This window comes from Schistocerca nitens, chromosome 9 (genome assembly GCF_023898315.1).
Source record: "Schistocerca nitens isolate TAMUIC-IGC-003100 chromosome 9, iqSchNite1.1, whole genome shotgun sequence".
Taxonomy (NCBI): domain Eukaryota; kingdom Metazoa; phylum Arthropoda; class Insecta; order Orthoptera; family Acrididae; genus Schistocerca; species Schistocerca nitens.
The window spans coordinates 356,480,139-356,492,418 of record NC_064622.1 but is presented as its reverse complement, the minus strand read 5'-3'; the positions used below and the strand labels follow the sequence as shown (position 1 = coordinate 356,492,418).

Sequence of the window (12,280 nt, the reverse complement as noted above, 5' to 3'; positions counted from 1 at the left end):
ATTTTTGTTGATTGGACCGTAAATCTTCCTGAAAATTTTTCTTTCCTGCTTTTCTGTTTCCTTAATTTTTGAATGACCATCAATCACCATTGTTTCAGCTGCATAGATTGCTTCTGGAAGAATCACTCTTTTATAGTGCCTTAATTTTGCGTCTGTCGAAATGCACTTCTTGTTGTAATGCGTCCATGTTAGCTTGTAGGCTTTCTGGAGCTTGGTGATTCTTTGTTCATTGGCAATTCGGTTTAATCCTGAGGACTGTATAGTTTCACCGAGGTATTTAAAATGGCAGACTTGTGCAATTTTACCATATTTTGTTATTAGAGGGGATTTATTTTCTGGCTGCCTTTCCATATATTGGTTTTTTTCATAAGATATCTGTAGTCCGGTTTTTTGTGAAATTTCATGTAGTTTTTCCACTGCGTGAATCGCTTCTGTTCTGTTATTGGTGATAATTGCAATATCGTCAGCAAAAGCAAGGCACTTGACTTTAATTCGGTTCTCTTTCTTGATACCAATTTGGATACCCTTTACGTGAGGTTCCCATTCCCTGATTATCTTTTCTAGAACAATATTGGAAAGGATTGGGGATAGTCCGTCCCCCTGTCGGACTCCAGATTTGATTTCGAAGGGTTCTGATACTTCGCCCATGAATTTCACTTTGGCCGTTGTTCCTGTAAGTGTCTGTTCTGTGATTTTTTGTGTCTTTCGGTCAATCCCAAATTCTTCCATGATTTTAAACAGGGTTCCACGGTCCACTGAATCATATGCTTTCCTGAAGTCGATGAATGTAACTACTGTGTTTCTGCATTTCCTCATTTGTAATATTGTCTTTAAGCACCAGATCTGTTCCGCAAATGACCGTCCTTTTCTGAATCCGGCCTGGTATTCACCAATTAGTGTATCTGCTTGGGATTCTATCCTGTTTAAAAGCACTTTGGGAGCAGGGAAATTCCTCTGTAATTGTTCATGTCTGTCTTGTCGCCCTTTTTGTGTAGCGGGTGAATTAGAGTGCATTTCCAGTCCTATGGTATCTGCTCCGTTATCCATATGTCTGATATTATATGGTGTAATTTCTGCATAAATATAGGATGGTTTAGTTTCCAGAACTCAGCAATGATCTCATCTTCTCCTGGTGCTTTGTTATTTTTCAACTGCTTGACTATCTCCATAATTTCTTCAAGATCCGGGGCATGTGAGTCTGGGTGTGTGAATACTGGAGAAGAGAAGACAAGTTTTTCTTGGGGTGGTTCGCAGTTGAGGAGGGAACTGAAATATTGGGCTAAGATTTTGCAGTTATTTTTCGTGTTGGTTTCCAAAGAGCCATCGGGTTTCTTGAAGCACAAGCTAGGCGCTTGGTATCCCTGTAAGTTTTCTCTGAAAGTCTTATAAAAATTTCTTGTATTATTTTTGAGGTATATTTTAGAGGTTTGTTTTTGGGTTTTAAGAAAGCTCTCCCAGTTTTCTTCAGTTTTGTGACTGCTAAATTTTTTCCATGCAGTTATTCGTTTGTCAACTGCCTCATCACAGGTTGCATTCCACCAGCGATGTTTCCTGTTGCGAGGGGGTTGTCCTAATTTGAGGGCTTCCTGAATTTTCTCTGTTAGTTTCTTCCAGTCTGTTGATTTTTCCTGATTAATTTGCATGATGGTGTTTTCTTTGTTGAGTTGCAGATATTCCGGATCTGGTTTGGTACTTTTGGGTGGCCTTTTTAGCATTCTGTTGGGTTGGAAATTTGTTTTTATTTGGAGAAGATGATCTGATTCAAAGACACCTTTGCGGGTTCTGATGTTTTGAATTTCTTTTGTGTTTTCTTTGGAAATTGTGACATGGTCTATTTGGTATTCACCCTGTCTAAGACTGGGTGATCTCCATGTGGTTAATTTATGTGCAGGTTTTTGAAACTGGGTACTCATTATTTTAAGTCCAAAGTTTCTGCAGAAGTCGATTAGTTTTTCACCATTCTTGTTGGTACGTTTGTGTTTGGTGTGGGGTCCAGCGGTATCTCTGAATTTTTTTTCCTTCCCTAATTGTGCATTAAAATCGCCTACTAAGATTTTCACATGGTGCTTAGGTACTTTATTTGTTGTTTCTTCTAGTGTTTCCCAGAAATTGTCAACTGTTTCAGGGTAGATTTTATTGTGGTGATTTGTGGGGGCGTGCACATTGATCAGAGTGTATGCTTTATTAGCTGATTTTACTGATAACAGGGAGACTCTTTCATTGGGAGACGTAAAGTCAATAACTGAGTCAAGTAAGGAAGTGTGTACGGCGAATCCTGTTCCGAAAAGTGGTAGTTTGTCTCTTACTTTTATGGCAGGTTTGCCCTTGTAGATCCTGTAATTCTCTGTGTTAAAGTGTCCTTCATCTGTGAATCTTGTCTCTTGCAGTGCAGTGATTTTCAGGTTAAATTTTCCCATTGCGTTGGTGAGTTGCTTTAATTTGCCTGTTTTAGTGAGGGTGTTCACATTAATTGTACCAATACAATTTTTACGTTTCGTTTTGAGAGTGTGACGAGTTTTTGAGAAGCTCCGATTCTTCTCCGCATGGTGTCCCTGATCCCCCAGAATCCGATGATCAGGTGAATCCAGTCTATCGACTGGTGCCTGGGGTACTGACTCTGTGGTCGTCTTTTCCATCATGCATTCAAGTTGAATTTTAGTTTTTGTGGTGATCTCTGTTGAGACCACAGGTATACGACTCGATTTTTGAGTCGAGAAGATTTTGTGCAGCCGCCTCAACTAGAGGAACAGACGCTGACCACTGGCCGCCAGATGCTGAACAGACACCACTGGGTTTATTGGTTTTTGGTCCGCCCAGTACTATTATTATTATTGTTATTATTATGGTCAGGAATATAACTAGGTTTGTGTGTGAAACTATTTGCTTAATACATGACTCAGTTAGAACTCAAAACTAATATTTATAATCACCGTTCCTGCTCCCACTGACAAGGGAACCTCCCCATCGCACCCCCCCTCAAATTTAGTTATAAGTTGGCACAGTGGATAGGCCTTGAAAAACTGAACACAGATCAATCGAGAAAACAGGAAGAAGTTGTGTGGAACTATGAAAAAATAAGCAAAATATACAAACTGAGTAGTCCATGTGCAAGATAGGCAACATCAAGGATAATGAAAGCGTATGTGCGCCGTGGTCCCGTGGTTAGCGTGAGCAGCTGCGGAACGAGACGTCCTTGGTTCAAGTCTTCCCTCGAGTGATAAGTTTACTTTCTTTATTTTCGTAAAGTTATGATCTGTCCGTTTGTTCATTGACGTCTCTGTTCACTGTAATAAGTTTAGTGTCTGTGTTTTGCGACCGCACCGCAAAACCGTGCGATTAGTTGACGAAAGGACGTGCCTCTTCAATGGGCACCGAAAACATTTAATCGCAAGGTCATAGGTCAACCGATTCCTCCACAAGAAAACACGTCTGATATGTTCTATACGACACTGGTGACGGCATGTGCATCACATGACAGGAATATGTTGTCGACCCACTTAACTTGTATGCTTGGCGAATGGGTAAAAAGATTCTTCTACCTTTCCCAATTTAGGTTTTCTTGTGGATGTGATAATCACTCCCAAAAAAGTGATTAAAACATAAGAGTTTGTGACATAAACTGAAAATAAAAAATTAAACTTTCCACTCGAGGGAAGACTCGAACCAAGAACCTCTCGTTTCGCATCTGCTCACGCTAACCATAGGACCACAGCGCTCCTGAGCTCACCCACACCTTAATGTTGCCTATCTTGCACATGGACTACTCAGTTTGTATATTTTACTAATTTTTTTCATAGTTCCACACAACTTCTTCCTGTTTTCTCGATTGATCTGTGTTCAGTTTTTCAAGGCCTATCCACTGTGCCAACTTATAATTAAATCTGAGGGGGGTGCGATTGGGAGGTTCCCTTGTGAGTAAACAGAGAGTACTTTCAATGAGCACACGAAGAATGTGGACTTGCAGATTGGAAATTATGGTCAGTATGTTCTCCATCGCTTTCTGACACACCGCAAAAAGAATTATCAGGCTCTCATAAAAGAGGGCAACACAATATAATTAAATCAATATTCTTATTCCAACGACCATGCCACATATTGTGCATTGGCCAGGAAATTGAACAGTGAAAGTGACTGGAATAAGACAGCGAACTTGGTTGGCATTAACAGGTTACCGAAGTGAAATATGCTGAAACCAGTGTGAGAACAGTGCTAAGATTTGCTCACGAGTGTGGAAACTAAACTGTGAATGTTAGCCATAGTAACCTTGATAGTGACAGGAGGAGGGAAGAAGACGACACCTACATAGCAGCTACCAACAGCATCGAGATGAGAAGACGATGCTGTATCATCAGGGAGCTGCGTGGAACTGTGAGTTACCTACAAGTTACTGCCCATGCTCACCGGTGTCCAGCCCCCTCTGGAACTACTGTAGTGGGTGATACTCGCCGCCATCATCGCCTCCTTACTCGCAATGCGTCACATCACATTTGCTGACACACCGCGACGGCATCGATCGTCGAGGTCCAGCAATTAAGTTAAGTCAAGAATATTTTAAGTATTTGTTAGCTCCTTGCAATAGCCTACTAACAATCGAAAGTATTGATGAGAATAATATGGAAGTTAAGATGGAACCAGTCTCTGACGATGAATCACCAGAATCAGAAACTGAAATTAATGAGGATGGTTCTGTCAAAGTAATAAATGCAAAATCAAAGTGTGATTTGTCAAAAGTAGAAGTGTAAATAATACCACGGAAAGAATCAGAGTTCTATGGGCCTCAACATGAATAGGATAGCTGTGGAGAAACGAAGCAGCAATCAGTTGTTGTGCTTAAGAATAAGAGGTAGTCTTCAAAAAGCAAAGTGCCATCGTGTAAAAGTGAGCACGATTTCACAGAGCCGGCAATTGCATCTGAATAAGAAATGGATTTACCATTGGAGAGGACTCACTGTCTTCAGTACATGAAACCCGAGGAACTGTTGTGCCGCTGGGAGTGTCTTTAATCGGGAACTTCAATCCGTTTACGTTTGGTAGTGTGGACTGTGAAGACGATGATGACTGGTTCATTGTGAGAAAATCCCCTATGACTGCCAGCATCTCCGATGGCACGCTCCTGCCCCAACTGCCAACTGCCCTCCCTCCCCCCCCCCCCCTCCCTCTCCTCCTCAGAGGAGGGCTTACGCACTTAGGTGATTGTTTACGTTTCAGGTTTCACCTGACAGAGGGAATCAGCAATTTGGGAAGGTAGCAGCTCAAGCAGGCACCCCTCCCTGGGCCTGGCCTGTATCGGGGCGGTACTTGCGAACCCTATCTGTTGACCGAGGGCTGGGAATCACACATTACGCAATCACCTGTTACGAATTAGACGTGTAGGCCGGACTTTTGGAGCGCAATCGAGGAAGAAGAAAAAGAGGAACCTCAAACACTGAAGCAGAGGAAGGATATGAGAAGATGAACGAAGAAAGAAAAAAAGGTACAAAAAACAGTGGTAAGACTGTACGATGGCAGGTACTGTAAGTACGGAACACAGTCCCAAAAACACCCCAGACATGTTCCCCGAGGGAGAGGAAAAAAAGAATACCAAAAGGGTAGGCATGTAGCAAGGAAGGGAAAAGATGCTTCAAAGGCTGGGACCCCATGGTAACGAAGCACTAACCTGGCAGAGTGGCGAGCCCCCTGTGTGTGTGTGTGGGGGGGGGGGGGGGGGGGCCCTCTATATTTTGTAGATCTGAAGAAATTCTGTTCTGTCTATACCAGCTTCTGTAGGGAGTCTGCCATTCTTTGGCAGATACACAATTTGGCATACCGTGCAGTCACTGCTGGCTGAAACTTTATTTCCCTTTCACATTCCATTCTCTCCTTCTGTCCTATCGTAGTAAGGTATATACGTATTCATGTTGTACATATGCTATTAGCTTGTAATGTCTTCCTAGTGAGTAAGGATGATTCCCAAAAATGACTATAACCAAATGAGAACTTACAAGAGAATATGAGAGGTAGTTTGCAGTTGTAAATTCTAAATTTTAAAATAACAATGGGTAACTTCTGAGCATCAAAGACAAAAAATTAATAGCTAAAGTAAGTAAATAGTAACTACAAAATACGGAACACTTTGCATTATGAGAAGTTATTGTAGCTGGAAAATCCTAAAATCTGGACTAATAGACTCTGCATAAATTAAGAATTTTCAGTTGGGAGTAAGGCTGTCTGAAGGTAAGAGAGAGTAGTAAAATGGTGCCACTAGAGGCAAGCCAAAGTGTTTCGATATTAATTAAAGGAGATGTGTGGAAGTGGTGTGAGGATCACAGCAAAAATACATGTAATAATGAGGTCAGTAGGCTTACAGAAATAAAACGAAGAAAGATGAGTCGAAATAAATGGATAAGGGTAAAGAGAGAGAAATAGGAGTAATGAAGTCTGTAGCCTGACATATATGGCAAACAGGTGGACAATTGAAACTTCCTGGCAGATTAAAACTGTGTGCCCGACCGAGACTCGAACTCGGGACCTTTGCCTTTCGCGTGCAAGTGCTCTACCAACTGAGCTACCGAAGCACGACTCACGCCCGGTACTCACAGCTTTAGTTCTGCCAGTACCTCGTCTCCTACCTTCCAAACTTTACAGAAGCTCTCCTGCGAACCTTGCAAGGTTCGCAGGAGAGCTTCTGTAAATGGGGGGGCTCTATATTTTGTAGATCTGAAGAAATTCTGTTCTGTCTATACCAGCTTCTGTAGGGAGTCTGCCATTCTTTGGCAGATACACAATTTGGCATACCGTGCAGTCCCTGCTGGCTGAAACTTTATTTCCCTTTCACATTCCATTCTCTCCTTCTGTCCTATCGTAGTAAGGTATATACGTATTCATGTTGTACATATGCTATTAGCTTGTAATGTCTTCCTAGTGAGTAAGGATGATTCCCAAAAATGACTATAAATAAAATGAGAACTTACAAGAGAATATGAGAGGTAGTTTGCAGTTGTAAATTCTAAATTTTAAAGTAACAATGGGTAACTTCGGAGCATTAAAGACAAAAAATTAATAGCTAAAGTAAGTAAATAGTAACTACAAAATACGGAACACTTTGCATTATGAGAAGTTATTGTAGCTGGAAAATCCTAAAATCTGCAAGGTTCGCAGGAGAGCTTCTGTAAAGTTTGGAAGGTAGAAGACGAGGTACTGGCAGAAGTAAAGCTGTGAGTACCGGGCGTGAGTCGTGCTTCGGTAGCTCAGTTGGTAGAGCACTTGCCCGCGAAAGGCAAAGGTCCCGATTTCGAGTCTCGGTCGGGCACACAGTTTTAATCTGCCAGGAAGTTTCAATTGTCCACCTGTTTGCCATATATGTCAGGCTACAGACTTCATTACTCCTATTTCTCTCTCTTTACCCTTATCCATTTATTTCGACTCATCTTTCTTCGTTTTATTTCTGTAAGCCTACTGACCTCATTATTACATGTATTTTTGCTGTGATCCTCACACCACTTCCACACATCTCCTTTAATTAATATCGAAACACTTTGGCTTGCCTCTAGTGGCACCATTTTACTACTCTCTCTTACCTTCAGACAGCCTTACTCCCAACTGAAAATTCTTAATTTATGCAGAGTCTATTAGTCCAGATTTTAGGATTTTCCAGCTACAATAACTTCTCATAATGCAAAGTGTTCCGTATTTTGTAGTTACTATTTACTTACTTTAGCTATTAATTTTTTGTCTTTGATGCTCAGAAGTTACCCATTGTTATTTTAAAATTTAGAATTTACAACTGCAAACTACCTCTCATATTCTCTTGTAAGTTCTCATTTGGTTATAGTCATTTTTGGGAATCATCCTTACTCACTAGGAAGACATTACAAGCTAATAGCATATGTACAACATGAATACGTATATACCTTACTACGATAGGACAGAAGGAGAGAATGGAATGTGAAAGGGAAATAAAGTTTCAGCCAGCAGTGACTGCACGGTATGCCAAATTGTGTATCTGCCAAAGAATGGCAGACTCCCTACAGAAGCTGGTATAGACAGAACAGAATTTCTTCAGATCTTGCAAGGTTCGCAGGAGAGCTTCTGTAAAGTTTGGAAGGTAGGAGACGAGGTACTGGCAGAAGTAAAGCTGTGAGTACCGGGCGCGAGTCGTGCTTCGGTAGCTCAGTTGGTAGAGCACTTGCCCCCGAAAGGCAAAGGTCCCGAGTTCGAGTCTCGGTCGGGCACAAAGTTTTAATCTGCCAGGAAGTTTCATATCAGCGCACACTCCGCTGCAGAGTGAAAATCTCATTCAGGTGGACAATTGTTGAGTAATTCCCTCACGTCTAATAAAACAGTTTGAGAAACATGTAATCTCGCTTAAGGCAGATGGTCAAATAACAGATAAATAAAGACAACAAAATACAAATAAACAAATGTGTTCAAAAAAATGCAGATCGTAAAGTACTGATAAGGTATAATAAAAACAGCTTGCTAATTATGCGTGTAACAAATAAATGAAACTGACGTCGAACAAATGACTTCTTTAGCATGCTAATCCAATGGCAAGATTTGTGATTCAGGCTTAATAATGAAGTAAAATGTTACGATTTTCTGATTTAATGTATAGCGAAACAATTGTTTTCAAAAATTAATAACAATTTTCCAAATAATGAAATTCTTTCTGGTAACTTCTCAATTACTTGAACGGTAGAAGGAAAATAGAATATAGAATGTGTTTTTTCCTCCCTTGGATGTAAGTTGAGAACAGGAGCTTATGTTACGTTATCTGTTTCTCATGGACCTGGAGACGCCATGAAAGGCAGCCTACAAGCTGTAGTGGAGAAGGAAGTGAGATGGACACGATCTACATTGAATCCTCCCCATTCCCTTTCTTTATATAGGAAAACACCATACAGTAACTTCCCACCCTCTACCTCTAATGTTTTAGTGAAAGTGGTTCGTATGGACACTCACAGTGGTGCCTACAGTTGTGATTAAATAAGTGAATAGTGAAAAGTGAAAATTTTTGTATGTTTCTCTTTGAGGTAAAGACTGAAAAACTTGCATAAAAAAGTACTATTGTAATTACTGAAAAGTTTATTTCATGTTTCTATGTAATTTGTGTACATGATTTGTAAAAATCCATTATGGTAGGTTTTTCTATATATATTAAAAAAAGATGCTGCGACTTACCAAACGGGAAAGTGCTGGTAGATAGACACAATAAAAAACACACAAACACACACACAAAGTGTGTGAGTGTACACCTGTCCCTTTTTCCCCATAAGGTAAGTCTTTCCGCTCTCGGGATTGGAATGACTCCTTACCCTCTCCCTTAAAACCCACATCCTTTCGTCTTTCCCTCTCCTCCCCTCTTTCCTGATGAAGCAACTGTGGGTTGCAAAAGCTTGATATATGTGTGTGTGTTTCTGTGTTTTTTATTGTTAGAAATTCCTGGAAGGTTTGGAGAGGGTGATTTTGAGGAAGAGGTGGGTCCCACTGTGACGGAGGACGGAACTGTTCCAGGAATTTCTCACTTCCAGCCTTGCCTCTCACTACTTCTTGAAAAACCTTAATCCTACTACCAACACCACAGCTGAAGCCCAGGCTATCCGTGATCTGAAGGCTGACCGATCCATCATCATTCTTCCGGCGGACAAGGGTTCCACGACCGTGGTACTTGATCGTCGGGAGTATGTGGCTGAGGGACTGCGTAAGCTTTCAGACAACACTACATACAAAGTTTGTCAAGGTAATCCCATTCCTGATGTCCAGGCGGAGCTTCAAGGAATCCTCAGGACCTTAAGCCCCCTACAAAACCTTTCACCTGACTCCATCAACCTCCTGACCCCCACTGACACCCCGCACTCCTACCTTCTACCTACTTCCTAAAATTCACAAACCCAATCATCCCGGCCACTCCATTGTAGCTGGTTACCAAGCCCCCACAGAACGTATCTCTGCCTACGTAGATCAGCACCTTCAACCCATTACATACAGTCTCCCATCCGTCATCAAAGACACCAACCACTTTCTCGAACGCCTGGAATCCTTACCCAATCTGTTACCCCCGGAGACCATCCTTGTAACCATTGGTGCCACTTCCTTATACACAAATATTCCGCACATCCAGGGCCTCGCTGCGATGGAGCACTTCCTTTCACGCCACCCTACCTAAAGCCTCTTTCCTCATTACCTTAGCCAGCTTCATCCTGACTAACAACTTCTTCACTTTTGAAGGCCAGACATACCAACAATTAAAGGGAACAGCCATGGGTACCAGGATGGCCCCCTCGTACGCCAACCTATTTATGGGTCGCTTAGAGGAAGCCTTCTTGGTTACCCAGGCCTGCCAACCCAAAGTTTGGTACAGATTTATTGATGACATCTTCATGATCTGGACTCACAGTGAAGAAGAACTCCAGAATTTCCTCTCCAACCTTAACTCCTTTGGTTCCATCAGATTCACCTGGTCCTACTCCAAATCCCATGCCACTTTCCTTGATGTTGACCTCCACCTGTCCAATGGCCAGCTTCGCACATCCGTCCACATCAAACCCACCAACAAGCAACAGTACCTCCATTATGACAGCTGCCACCCATTCCATATCAAACGGTCCCTTCCCTACAGCCTAGATCTTCGTAGCAAATGAATCTGCTCCAGTCCTGAATCCCTGAACCATTAAACCAACAACCTGACAACAGCTTTCGCATCCCGCAACTACCCTCCCGACCTGATACAGAACCAAATAACCTGAGCCACCTCCTCATCCCCTCAAACCCAAAACCACCCACAGAAGAACCCCAAAAGTGCCCCACTTGTGACAAGATACTTTCCGGGACTGGATCAGACTCTGAATGTGGCTCTCCAGCAGGGATACGACTTCCTCAAATCCTGCCCTGAAATGAGATTGGCTAAAATTTACAGATGCGCGAAATTTGGCACGGACTTCAATGCGAGATGCCTTTAATAGGTTCCAGAACGAAACATTGTCTCAAAATTTGGTAGAAAATCCGAAGAAATTCTGGTTGTATGTGAAGTAGACAAGCGGCAAGATGCAGTCAATACCTTCGCTGCGCAGTGCCAATGGTACTGTTACCGACGACTCTGCCGCTAAAGCGGAGTTATTGAACGCAGTTTTCCGAAATTCCTTCACCAGGGAAGATGAATGGAATATTGCAGAATTTGAAACATGAACAGCTGCTAGCATGAGTTTCTTAGAAGTAGATACCTTAGGGGTTGCGAAGCAACTCAAATCGCTTGATATGGGCAAGTCTTCAGGTCTAGATTGTATACCGATTACGTTCCTTTCAGATTACGCTGATACAATAGCTCCAAACTTAGCAATTATATACAACCGCTCGCTAACCGATAGATCTACCTAGATTGGAAAATTGCGCAGGTCGCACCAGTGTTTAAGACAGGTAGTAGGAGTAATCCATCGACCTACAGACCTATATCATTGACGTCGTTTTGCAGTAGGGTTTTGGAGCATATACTGTATTCAAACATTATGAATCACCTCAAAGGGAACGATCTATTGATACATAATCAGCATGGTTTCAGAAAACATCGTTCTTGTGCAACGCAGCTAGCTCTTTATTCGCACGAAGTAATGGCCGCTATCGACAGGATTTCCGGAAAGCTTCTGACACCGTTCCTCACAAGCGACATCTAATCAAGCTGCGGGCCTATGGGGTATCGTCTCAGTTGTGCGACTGGATTCATGATTTCCTGTCAGGAAAGTCGCAGTTCATAGTAATAGATGGCAAATCATCGAGTAAAACTGAAGTGATATCAGGTGTTCCCCAGGGAAGCATCCTGGGACCTCTGCTGTTCCTGATCTATATAAATGACCTGGGTGACAATCTGAGCAGTTCTCTTAGGTTGTTCGCAGATGATGCTGTAATTTACCGTCTAGTAATGTCAACCAAAGACCAGTATCAGTTGCAAAGCGATTTAGAAAAGATTGCTGTATGGTGTGACAGGTGGAAGTTGACGCTAAATAATGAAAAGTGTGAGGTGATCCATATTAGTTCCAAAAGAAATCTGTTGGAATTCGATTACTTGATAAGCGTGGAATGTCAGATCCCTTTATCGGGCAGGTAGGTTAGAAAATTTAAAAAGGGAAATGGATAGGTTAAAGTTAGATATAAAGGGAATTAGTGAAGTTCGGTGGCAGGAGGAACAAGACTTTTGGTCAGGTGATTACAGGGTTATAAATACAAAATCAAATAGGGGTAATGCAGGAGTAGGTTTAATAATGAATAAAAAAATAGGAGTGCGAGTTAGCTACTACAAACAGCATAGTGA

The 12,280-nt window shown here is 41.9% G+C and overlaps 1 protein-coding gene and 1 non-coding gene across 2 annotated transcripts in view; one reads left to right on the top strand and one right to left on the bottom strand.

Moving 5' to 3' along the window:
• Positions 1–12,280, bottom strand: part of LOC126203286 (DNA repair protein RAD50) — a 323,733-nt gene that overhangs the window by 263,443 nt on the left and 48,010 nt on the right. The window lies entirely within an intron of this gene.
• Trnas-cga (transfer RNA serine (anticodon CGA)) lies at positions 8,137–8,211 on the top strand. The gene has a single exon. It is a non-coding gene; the product is annotated as a tRNA-Ser (tRNA).